Consider the following 13,057-nt stretch of genomic DNA (forward strand, 5'->3'; position numbering starts at 1 on the left):
GACAACTTCTCCGTCTGCTGCCAAAAAATCTGTGATTTTGTTTGTTTGAGACAGGGTCTTGCTATGTAGCCCAGGCTGGCCTCGAGCTCATGGTGATTTTTGGCTCAGCCTCCTGAGTGCTGCGATTACAGCTGTTCGCCACCCTGACTGGGCAAATCTGTGATTAAATGTGGCTTATTTTGCCACATCTGACACAGCCACTTCCTGTGCCTTCACCACAGCCTGACTCGCCATGAGCTGCGTGGCAGGTACGATGACCCCAATCCCAGCATCAGCGTGGAGACCTCTCCCCTCCAGCCTGTCCCACCTTGGCTGGGGGTTGAGAGTGGTAGATGCACCCACTGAGACAGCTCACAGTCCAAGAGGACGCTGAAGCAGGACAGCCTGTCCTGTGAGGGCCACCTCCCCTGCCCTGCCCCTTTCTTCTCTTGCTCTGCCAGCTGTGCTTCTCTTTTAGGCCATTCTCACTTGGGGAACGCAAAACCAAACCAAGCCTGGTAATACAGGCCTGGACTCCTAGTGCTCTGGGAGACTGAGGCGGGAGGATCCAGAGTTCAAGCCCAACTGGGGCAACTGAGCAGCTTAGTGAGATCCCAGCTCAGAGCAGGAGGAGCAGGCTGGGGCTCCAGCTCAGTGCTGAGGCCCTGTATTCAATCCCAAGGACCTGAAAAGAAATAAACCAAACCCCACACCCCGAGTCCAAGTGCTACTCATTCAATCCTGATAGATGGACTTTCTGGGAAAGGTATTTCCCAGAGGCGATATTTACTGCAAAGCTCAATCTTCTCAACAGTGCACGGGTCACACTGCCTGCTCATTCACTCCGCAACTTGAGGGTTCCTTGTCTTCTGCCCTTATTCTAACACTCTGGGAACCTGAGGCAGCAGGTTTGCAAGCTCAAATCCCGCCTACACAATTTATTTTGTTATTTTTATTTTTATTTTTATTTTTGGTACCAGGAATCAAACTCGGGACCTTGTGCTTGCAAGGCAGGCACTGTGCTGCTGAGCTAAATCCCCACCCCCTGCCCAGGCAATTGAACAAATTTATTTGTTTCTATTTTTAACAGAATAAAATGAAACAAAATAAAACAGAATAAAGCCAATGAAAACAAAACAGTGAAAGTGATGCAGGACTTCAAAACAAGGTAACAGGAAATCAACAATGGGGATTGGTACCTCCTGTCTCTCAGTCCCACAGGAAGGGGGTAGCCTGGCCCACACCGCCACTGGCTCACAGGAAGGGGTTGGCTTTCTTTTTGGTTCTCTTCCCAGATCTCAGGGCTGCAACTGGCTCCTGTGTAGCAAATTTAGCTAAGCCCTGTCTCAAAATTTAAATAGTGAAAAAATATTTTAAAAGGACTGTAAATGTAGCGCAATATAAAGGTCCTAGATACCATAAAACAAAAACACTGATCCTTGTTTGCCTTCTCCATGTTACTATAAATGTACACACTCAGGAGGCTGAGGCAGGAAGACTGTCACCAGTTGGATGTCAGCCTGGGGTACTTAGTGAGTTCAAGACCAGCTTGAACTACATAGCAAGACTCTGCCTCAAAACAAAACAAAACAAAACAAAACAAAACAAAACAAGAACAAAAAAAACCTTAAACAACAGTAATTTTATAACCTCTGCATTAGGCACTGGCAGACGCTACGGAGACCTGAGAGATTTTTCTGCCCTCAGGAGTTCACAGTCTAAGAGGCAGCGGGAAGCAGAGGTCATGGCGTGGGAACTCTGCTTGACACGAGGCTGACAGGGAAACCAGAGTACAGCGCTGAGCTGTGAAGACAGCTGGGGCAGGAGTCTGCTTCCAGACAGTTTCCGAGTCAGGAGGGGCTTAACATCCTCCTGGGACTCCCACGGGTAGAGTGAGGGGTCACCTCCCTCAGTCTTCCTGGAGGTGGGACCTTCAGGGATAGATCCACGGTAGTCCGGTGTCCAGGGTGTTGTCTCCCAAGCAGGGACTGAACCTGTGAAGTATCTCACACAGGCTGGCACACAGAGGAGTGCAGTCCTTTCAGGGAGGCCAGTGTACTCATCTATTTCTGTAGTCCAAGCGCTCTGGGAGGCTGAGGCAGGAGGATCACAAAGGCAAGCCCAGATTGGGCAGTTTAGTGAGTCTATGTCCAAAAGAGAGAAAAAAGAAAGAAGGGGGGCGGGCTTTGAGTGCTGGTGGCAGATACCTGTCACTCCAGCCCTTAGGAAGCTGAGGTAAGCATCACTGCAAATTTAGTACCAGAAATCAAACTCAGGACCTTGCACTAGCCAGGCAGGCATTTATGCCACTGAGCTATATCCCTAGTCCTGAGTACTGCAAATTTGGGGCCAGCCTGGGCTACATAGTGAGTTCAAGTTAGCCTGAAGTACATAGTGAAACCTCATCTCAGCAAATAAATAAATCAATGAGCCAGTACACAGATGATCTGGGATGCAGCTCCAGTGCCAAGGTTCTGTGTTCAGTCCCCATACTGTAACAACCCAAAACAAAACAAATGAAACAACAACAACAAAAAGGCATGAAAGATGAATACCAGACTAACAGCACTTCTTAAAGCTGGCTGCAGGGGCTTTAGCTCAGTGGCAGAGCCATTGCCTAGCATGGGCCTTGGTTTCTATCCCCAGCATGGGGGAAGAATCTGGGTCATTGACTAGGACCAACTGGCATAGGTACAGACTATAAGCTGTAATCCAGGTTTAAATTTATTATAATAGTCTTCAAGGAAAAAAATGGACCAGAAGGTTACAAGGTTAAATAATAGATGTGTGAAATTATAAGGCAACTACGAAATCTATTAATCTAATGTCTTTTTGGGGGTGGGGGCAGGGGTGCGGGGGTGATGGGGATTGAAGCCAAGATCTTCACACTGAACTACATTTTTATTTAGAGACAAGGTTTCACTAAATCACGAAGTTCCGCAGGCTGGACTCAAACTTGGTCATTCTCCTGACTCAGTCTCCCAGAGCACTGGGATTATCAGTGTATGTCACCATGAGTCGCAAAATTTCTTAATTTTTAACGAATAACATTTTTTTTTACACTTTCATTTTGGGTCCAAGGATATACCTCAGCTGCACAGCACCTACCTGGCACAAGGTCTTGAATTCTATTCCTGTTACCCAAGAAACAATACTTGTTCATTTTATTTATTTTCTGAGACAGGGTCTTACTATGTAGTTCAGGCTGGCCTTGAACTTGTAGCAAGGGATCTCCTTGCCTCAGCCTACTAAGTACTGGGATTACAGGCATATGCAAGGCTATATGTTCATTTTAGAAAGTGTTTCTTCTATATTTTTCTTCCTTCTTAAATGCTCATTGATAGTACTAAGTTTAATTAGTAGTAAGTGAAGTCCCAGTGGCAAAATAACTTCTCCAAGACTGTGTAGCAATTCCTAAGCAGGCTGGCCTCCAAACAGTGCTTCTTCCCTGCTGCTAACACCTCAGTGTCCTCACCCTGTCACACTGGAAGAGTGTTCAACCAGGAAGTAAAGGGCAACATACTATAGATTTTGACGTTGGTTATTTAATCCTTAAATTCCGAGTGTTTTTGGTTGGTTTGTTTTTTGAGACAAGATCTTTCTGTGAGATTCAGATTCAGGCTGGCTTTGAACTCACTTTGTAGCTTAGGCTGGCACTGAACTCAAATTCATGGCAATCCTCTTGCCTCAGCTTCCCAAGTGCTGGGATCACAGGCATGCATTACAATGCTGGGTTAGCAAGGAAAATTTAAAATGTGGTTCTTATAGATTTGTGGATATGGCTGATCCACGTTCTTCTTTTGCTGTTTAGATTTCATTAATAATTTTGATATGAATTCTGTGATGAAACCTGGAAAGAGTAACACTTTTCTGGTTGGCATGGAATGGCTCTGTCATAAGGTATGAATGTACTCTTGAGTTTATCATTCTATAGTATCTGTGTGCGCCCAGGAATTCTTCTCAGTAGTCTTCTCTCTGTGTCTACATATGCTTTTCTGTACTGCTAAGTGTGGAAAACAGAAAACTGTCTTGCAAGTTTCTTTGCAGTTGGGCCTCTAGATGTAAATTAGGATGGATCAGTAACTGACTGAAAGGGTATAGTGGCGTGGGTCTGTAATCCTAGCACTCTGGAGGCTGAGGCAGAAGGATCACTGTGAGTCGAGGCCAGTCTGGAGTACAGAGTAAATGTAAGATCAGTGTGAATTACATAGTGAGACCTTGTCTCAAAAAAAAAAAAAAAAAGAGAACTCCCTCTACCACCAACAAAAATAAATGTCTGAGAAAGTAGAAGTGAGGCCAGGCCATTCTCCTGGCTGCCCTCCTGTCACTATGCACCTTGTGGCCATGGGTGACCTTTGTCTCCACATGCAGTGGGCTGCCGGTGCCCAGGCACAAGTTCCGTGGCTGCTGATGCCTGCTGAGGTGTGGAGAACAGGAGCTCTCCAGGTCCAGGTGACAGGCAGCCAGTGTGTTCTCAGGCTCAAGCCATCCAGTCTCCACCGCTCACTTTCTGGTGGGTGGTGGCGACCTTAGTGGTCTCATCTATGGAGCCCTCCCTGGAGTACCAAGAAGATCGTCTCCTGCCAGGATCCACAATTACAGACTTCTTTTTTCTCTTTTCATCTTCCTGAGACAGTTTTGCTATGCAATTAGGCTAGCCTGGAACTCACTTTGTAGCCCAGACTGGGCTTGAACTGAACTCACAGTGATCCTCCTACCTCAGCCTCCGGAGTGCTGGGATTACAAATGTGGGTCACCATGCCAGGCAACCATCTTTTCTACATAAGGTGATTTTTTCTGGAACCAACCATGGCAAATTTATCTCTGTGCACAGTAAGCACAGTGTATCTTTGGTCTTCTACCAGCCCTTCCCTACTTGGCGTTCCCTTTCCAGCTCCATAAATTCCAAATGCAGGGTAACCTGTTGCTTTCCTCTGTGGTCTGCAGAGTTCTTGTAGCTATTTTAGTCCCCTAGAGACAAAAGAAAGTTTTTATTAGATTGTTATGTTGATACATTGTGTCAACTTGAGAAGTTTAAAAATTTAACCAAGAGACTCAGCAGGAACCAGGATCCTTATTCTGTAAACATCCTCATCCTGTGCAGGAGGACACAGAGATGGTGGGAGTGCTACACCTGCCCTAGGGGTAGGAGGAGAGTAGCCTGTTTACAATATAAGGGAGAAGAGGCTTGTTTTCCATTTTGTTCTGGGTGCTGCTTTGTAGTGTTACCCCAATGCCATGCCACTCTGCCTTGGAGCTATGTAGTGAAACCTCCACAAACAGTGAGCTAAATAAAACTTTTCCTTCATTTTGGGCATTGGGTATTTTGTTCCGGTAATGGAGAAAAATAACCAAGACATCATTCAGGGGAATAGGCATCGAGGCCCAGGAGGCTGAAGATTTTCCTAAAGCCCATGATGCTTTTTCACTTAGTATCTTAAATTCTTACCAAACAAGTAACTTACCCTGAGTTGGCAAAATAGCTGACAGTGCTTGCTTAGCATGGTGAAGCTCTTGAGTTTGATCCCCAGTGTCACAATAACAACAATCACTACTTTACATATATACTGAGAGCCTTGGATCTGTGATTAGTAACAACAGCAGTGCTAGGTGTGGTGATGCACACCTGTGATCCTGGCACTTGAGAGATTGAGGCAGAGGATTGCCGTGAGTTTGAAGCCAGCCTGGGCTACATAGCAAGACCCTGTCCCCCCTCCCCCCCCAAACAATAACAACAACAAAAAAACCAGGAATCTATTTCTTTAGAGTTGGTACTGGGTTCTACACTGTCAGTGCCCCCCCCCCCCACCAGTTCTGCCTTGGCTGATTTGGTATAATCCAAGGGAAGTGACAGTGCTACAAGGGGATGAATTATTTTTCTTTACAAATCCATTTTATTTCAAGGAGAAAAAGAAAAAGAAAGAAAAAGGAGGAGGAGGAGAAGAAAAATAAAATAAAATTTCAAAGCACATCAGTCAGGGTAGGGGATAAATTACTGACCAAAAATAATATTTGTATGCTTATTTAACATTACTAGCAACAGAATGCATCCTTTCTTAAAGACTTCTTAAAATTCTGGAAAATGTTAACATCAGTCCTCTCTTTTGGTATAAGCAACATCTTTACCATGCTTGGATTTTATAGACTAGTAATCATTTGTCCGTTGCATTTTTCTTCTTGCAAATAACAAATCTGCTCCTCTTCTTGCTTCTCAATTACTGGAATGACAAGTACATTAAAAGCAGTAGGAGCACTTTGGTTTGCACTTTTATGTCATCTGGTCTAGAATATCCTAGAAAACAACGAAGGATAGGATTACTTTGGATAAATAGAAAATATCTTTGGCAGAATCTTGACCAATAACCCTTCCAGTCCTAGAGGGTAGTCACAATATTAAGGGGACATTTTTGAACTTTACCTCCAAGTTCAGAACACAGTGCTTTTTTTTTTTTTTGGTACCAGGGATCGAACGCACGACTTTGCTTGCAAGGAAGGTGTTTATGCCACTGAGCTAAATCCCCAGCTCCTAGAACACAGTGCTTATAGACATGGTATTGCTGAAATCTAATTATTTAAAAAACTAGAATAAGAAAGTGTACATGCACACTGGAAAGCAAATGATTTCATATTATCATCTATAAATGAGTTTCCTCAGTGCTCTCAAATTCTGAGTTCCTCTTGGAATGTAAATTCTGATTCTAGGTAAAACATGTTCTTATTTGTCACTCACTGGACCTAAAAGTCTTCTCTCCACTAATTGTGTCTATCTTTTCCCTTTTTCTAAAAGGTAGCTGCAGGGGCAAACTGCTTTCAAATGTTAAAGGCCTCTGTGTGTTAAGATAAATGCACATGCATTTTCTCAGGTGGGCTGCTGGTCTGGGAAAAGGTCCACTTTTGAATTACAGCTGAATTAACCATGTGATGAGTATGAAACATTTTTTCAGCATCCTAAATTTGGCGTAGCTAGGTCTTTGGGGGGGGTAAGGGTGAACCCATGCCCTTTGCACAGAACTACATCCCTGGCCCATTTTGTTTGTTGTAATTTTTTTGCTAAATCATTTAGATTAGGCTCAGACTGAAGTTTCTCCTGTCTCAGCCTCCCACCCTCCCGGGACTGATTACAAGTATGGACATCAAACCCATAGTCACAAAACATATCTTGAACACATTCTTTTATTTTTTTGGTACCAGGGATTGAACTCACAACCTCACATTTGCCAAGGAGGCATTTATGCCACTGAGCTAAATCTCCAACTCCTATCTTAAATATACTTTAAAAGCCTACCATTCATCCAGATTTACTCCTACCCCTGCTCTGAGGACTAGACCCACCTTTTTCTTCTTTCTTTTTATTTTTTTTACTTTTGAGGCAGTTCTCCTTAAATTGTCCTTGGTGGTTGCTGGGCATACATTATAAAGGTCTGGCTTGGTTCAGTTCAGCCGCTGCCCACCTACCATGTGTCCCACACAGCCCAGCACTGGACATACCATACTAAAACGCGGTTCTTACCCAGAAAAGCCTCTGTATGAGGATAATGCTCTTCCTCCACAGTTTTATACAGTTCTACACAGTTCCCTTTACATCCTTCCACCCTCCAGTCACTCTGTGCATGGTTTCTTTAGCAAGCTACCTGTTTGGAGACCACGACATACTGTCAGTTTGGCTGTTTATTCGAACTTCGGTTTTTCATCCTTCGCTATAGAGAGAGATAAACTCATGTCCTTTTTCCTCCTGCATTTCACCTATTACCTTAGCCAGCATTAGAAAACGGGATGTCTGGGGCCAGAGGTTCCTGAGTCTAAGCGTATATTCCATTGTACTTTTTTTTTTTTTTTTGAGACAGGGTCTTGCTGTGTAGTTTAGCCTTCCGTTGATCTTACTGTGTAACCCAGGCTGGCCTCGAACTCATGGCGATCCCCCTGACTCAGCCTCCGAGTTAGGTGTGTGCATTTCTGAGGGCCAGCGCACACGCCCGATCTTCGGAGTAAACAGGAAATAATCATCACTCACAGGAAATGAGCTGGTGTGCGGGGTATAAAGGTGCTGCGAATTTCCCTCGTTTTCCTTCAGTTCCATTTACACTCATTTCCGGGTTTCAATCAATTTCGTCCTTCCCTATAATAACAGAGTCCGTCTGGGTCTCCCTGGCCCCACCCTGGACTTCATCCCTGAGAGTGGCCAATAAGCCTTGCCCTTTAGTGGACAACGTCGGCCTGGCTTTACATCACTGCTAACCTCAGCCAATCATCAGCTGAGGTAGGAGGTACCCAAATAATCTTCACTTCCTCCCAAATGGCCATCCACGCCTGCGTCATCCCGTGATAGATTACCTATGCTGCCAATCAGTGAGCAATGATGGACCCAGCCCACCCTAAGCACAGCCAGTTAAAATGAAGGTGGGGGAATTGGGGCGGAGAATGGAAAAGTCCCTCTTATGGACGCGATTTTAAGAGGTGCGTCCGGAACCAGTAAAGTTGCAACTTTCTCCTAGCCGTCCTTCACTCCAAACAGAGTATATCGCGGGCCCAGCTCTGTTCCACCTCGACCCCACCCCAAGATGGGGCCCAAAGCTCACATTCCACCCCGTCAGCGTTTCAGAGGCTCTTGTCCCCATCCCTGAAGTCCCTCAGGGAAAGAACTCAAGCCCAAGGCTGGCACCTGGTACGCTGCTGCCCGGGCCGGTAGACTGGGGGACCAAGATGCTCAGCGCTCGCGCCAATCTTTCCATTCAGCGCTTCTCTCCTCCCTCCTCCACGTTCCCAGACCGTAGCTGACACGGGGGTGGGAGGAGCCACAGTCTGCGCGGAGCAGAGAGAGGCTGAGGCTTCTTAAGGTGGATCAGCGGCTGGCGGGGCCTCCTGTTACGAGCCTCACTCCCACAGAGCCTTGGTTCCACTCTTAGTTTTTGTGTTTTTTAGGGATTAAACAGATCGGTTAGGGGATATAAAATTAATGTCGAAAACTTCAAATCATAAACAGCAGTCCCAGCATTTGGCCAGCTGAGACAGGGACTCCTGGAGTTCAAGGCGAGGCTGGGCTACATTGCAAGATCTTGTCTCAAAAACAACAAAATACAGATATAAAAAAGGAAGCACAAACTATGCAGAGAACTTATTTTTAAAGATACTAGGGATTGAACCTAGGGTTTTGCACTGAGTAACATCTCCTGCCTTTTAAAATGTATTTTTATTTTGAGACAAGGTCTCTAAATCACTAAATGGTCCAAATTAGGCTCTAATGCTGGGATCACAGTCCTGCACCACACCTGGTAGGAGTGTTCTCCTTTTTTTTTGTCATTTTGAGACAGGGTCTCTCTATGCAGTTCAGGCTGGCCTTGAACTCACTTTGTAGCAAAGGCTGGTCTCGAACTCGCAATAATTCTCCTGCCTTAGCCCTCTAAGTGCTGGGATTATGGGCATGAGCCACCACGACCGGTTGATTTGATCACTTCTGTTGAGTTCTATGCTTTACTCCTGGGATCACCTTTTTAGAGTAGCAGAATTCTTATGGAAATATATGAGCCTATATTTGGTCTGATCAGTATCTTAAATGAATTGTTTGTATGTAGGCTTGGTCTCACAACAAAAGCCCTGTGTTTAGTTCAGGTCATTACCTATTCCAGGAAGCAGAAAGAGGGAGGTGGATACAGCAGGGCCTGTGATCTGACTGCAGCTCCCTTGTGCTATGGGGTTGATGATCCCTGCTCTGTAGTTTAATGTGAGTCCTAAGAAGACACAGTGAATGACAACACACTGTAATCTGAAAGATGGAAGCATCAGGTAACTACACACGCAGCACACGATCATAACACTGCATAGTCATTATCTTCCAGCATTTTAAACCATATGCTAGAAAAGTATCTCAGTCGGGTGAGGTGATGCACACTTGTAATCCCAGCACTTGACAGGCTGAGGCAAGAAGATCATTTCAAGACCAACCTGGGTTACAAAATGAGCTCAAGGCCAGCCTGAACTACATAAGCAAGACCTTGTCTCAAAAAGACAAAAAGAAAAGGGGGGAAACAAAAAAGAAAAAAAAAGTCAAAAGTGTCTCTTTTAAAATTTCAAATGTAAGGACTGGGGATTTAGCTCAGCAGCATAAGCGCCTGCTTGGGAAGCGTGAGGTTGTGAGTTTGAACCCCAGCAACTAACTAACTAAATAAATAAACCAGAAGTGGTGGCATATACCTGTGATGTCAGCACTCGGGAGGCTGAGGCAGGATTGTTGCAAGTTCAAGACCAGCCTGGGCTATAAAGGGAGTCCAAGGCCAGCCTGAACTGCATAGAGAGACCCAGTCTCAAGAAAAGACCAATAAATAAATAAATAAATAAATAAATAAATAAATAAATAAATGTAATGCTTAAATCAATCTGACACTAAATACCTTAAAAAAATAAAATTTCAAATATGTATATACAAACGTTGAATAGAATTTTTATTATTTATTTATTTGAGACAGGTTCTCATTATCTAGTTCAGACTGGCCTTGAACTTGACATGATCCTCTTGCCTCAGTTTCCTGAGTGCCGAGATTACCACACCAGGCTTTTTTATTTGACTATTTTTGAAGTAGATTTCAAATATTTCATGTCTCTCTAATATGTACTGTTTGAAAAAAATTAATAAAAACAATTCTATTAAGGCATCTAAAATATAAGAATTTTTATGCCACTATCTCAGTATTAAAATTTTATCAACTGTCTCATAGTTTTTTCAGTTGCTGTGTTCTAATAAAAGTCATCATAATGTCCCCATATTGTACATGATGGACATGTAACTTGGTTCATATAAACTGCAACATGTCTTTTAAGCCTTCTTTTCTTGTGTAGTTTCTCATCTCTTATGTACTTAGCTAAGAGCACTATGTGTATGAAATCACACAGTCCTTTCACAACGCTATGGGAGCACTGGGCAGATATGAACCCATAGACTAAAGTAGCTACTGTCATTATTCCCACTTGGCTGAAGAGGAAATGAATTACAAAGCAGTAACCTACCTACATTCTCACAGTTACTAAGATCAAGGCTGAGATTTGAGTCATTAACTGTTACCCCCTATATTATGTTTCACATTATATATTGGTCTTTAAAATGATTTCCAATTTTTTTTATTGGACACATGCCGGCAACCCCAGCACTTGGGAAGCTGAGGCAGGTGGGTCACAGTGAGCATGAGGACAGCCTAGACTATGTAGCAAGACCCTTTCTCAAAAACCAGAACAATCAAAAGTATTTTCAAAATGTGTGTTCTAGAATTTAGGTAATTATTATGAAGAAGAGTTTTCCTCAAAGTAGACCAATATTAAGAATTAATATGTCCTATAACAGAGAAGCAGATCCTTAGGGTTCCCCCCCCCCCACCAAATTCATTTTATTTCAAGGAGGAAAAAAAAAATCCTGAAATTTAGTTTGGTTTTTTTTTAAAGGGCAAAAAATTATAGAAAAATCAAAAGACAATCAAGCAAATGAACAACAGCAAAAGCAACAGCAACCTTTACAATAGCAACAACAAAACAATAGTGATACAGGATTTCAAAAAAGATGGTGGGACATGGTTGTTACATTGTATAATGTTCAAAATAGTTGCTCAGATTACCAGGTACAAGTGTGCAGAATTGATCAAACAATATTTCCCTTTGAGCAGTTTCTTTCTCTTTCACTGTTCTTATTGTAAATATTTGGATCTTATTTACTTTCAGTTTCTTACACCAGTGAGACAGTATGGTATTTACACACGTGACTCTGATGGTGATGCTTAGGTTTGATTTTTTTTTTTTTTTGCATGTTTCAATAGCTTTCTACAAGCTTTGTTATTACCTTCTTTAGTAGACAGTAATGGAAGAGCCAGGTGTGGTGGAGAATGCCTATAATCCCAGCATTCAGGAGGCTGCGGCATAGAGGATTTCCAAGACTGTGAGGCCAGCCTGGGCTACACAGTGAACTGAAGGCCAGTCTCAGTTACACAGGAAGATCCTGCCTCAAGAAAAAAAAAAGAAGGATAAATGAATGTAAACAAAATAAAGCTTCTCAGGTAAAACACAATTATGTGCATATTAAAATGAAGTAAAAACCTTTAAACTATTACTTTGTAAGTATGTATATACATGTAAATATACCATATACACATTCATACACATTTTATTTTTTTACTTTTTATTTTATTTTATTTTTTGTCTTTTTCCTTTTTATCGGTACCGGGGACAAGGCAGGCGCTTATGCCGCTGAACTAAATCCCCAGCCTCTACATACACATTTTAAAAAGACAACTATCTGATCATATTGGATAAGCTTTAAAACATATGAAAAATGGTTTTTTGAAATTATACTGTTACATTTGGATTTTAGTCTTGGCGTAAAAGCACTACTTATGGGAGCCATGTGTGAACTTAGTCAATGTCCCTGCCCTAGTTCCCCATCTGTAAGAGGTATAAGGACAGCGCTTCAGAGTACTGCTGTGAGAATTTAACCTGGTAACACTTGTGACATGCTCAGCCTTAACATCTGATGCATTACAAATATCGTGTAATTATATGTGCATATAATTTAAAGAAGACATAATAGCATAATATAAGCCAGAAAACAAAGACTTTGTAACGGTGAATTGTGATCCAGAAGCTCTAATCCTGAGAATATAAAAAAATTTTTAAATGTCTTTTTGAGACAGGCTTTCACTATGCAATCCACACTGGCCTTGAATTCACTTTGTAGCCCAGGTTAGGCTCCAGTTAGCAGCGATCCTCCTGCCTCTGCTTCCCCAGTGCTGGGATTACATGTGTGGGCCACCACACCCGGCTAAATGTTGCTTTTTGAGCACTTGAAACATTTCATGAAAAAATCCTTTTTGCCTTCATGTTATCTTATGAGAGACAGTGGTTTGAGAAAAGCTTCCGTAGCAGAGGATGAATTCCGAAGCATCTGCAGCAGAGCCCTGCACCGCAGGGGCCATGCGGGGAGACCACCTCACGGGTGGCCTTCAGGACAAGTCGCTCGCAGGATTTCCGAGTAAAGTGCACAGCAGGCGTATTCTGTCCCCTTGTACACCGCACCGTTAAGTCATTTTTCTCACTTGTCTCACTT

At 43.2% G+C, this 13,057-nt stretch overlaps 1 long non-coding RNA gene across 6 annotated transcripts; it reads right to left on the minus strand.

The window, feature by feature from the left end:
* Positions 1-916: 916 nt before the first annotated feature.
* Positions 917-9,540, minus strand: LOC106027857 (uncharacterized). Of its 6 annotated transcripts, XR_010043856.1 has the most exons (5): positions 8,639-9,047; positions 7,991-8,095; positions 5,445-6,271; positions 4,901-4,950; positions 917-2,123 (listed from the first exon to the last, which is right to left on the minus strand). It is a non-coding gene; the product is annotated as an uncharacterized LOC106027857 (long non-coding RNA). The 6 variants fall into 6 exon arrangements; XR_010043853.1 differs by having other exon boundaries at positions 4,315-6,271; positions 8,639-9,540; XR_010043852.1 differs by having other exon boundaries at positions 4,698-6,271; positions 8,639-9,468.
* Positions 9,541-13,057: the final 3,517 nt, after the last annotated feature.

This window comes from Cavia porcellus, unplaced genomic scaffold (assembly GCF_034190915.1).
Source record: "Cavia porcellus strain 051 isolate PalLab524CR breed Dunkin Hartley unplaced genomic scaffold, mCavPor4.1 scaffold_27, whole genome shotgun sequence".
Taxonomy (NCBI): domain Eukaryota; kingdom Metazoa; phylum Chordata; class Mammalia; order Rodentia; family Caviidae; genus Cavia; species Cavia porcellus.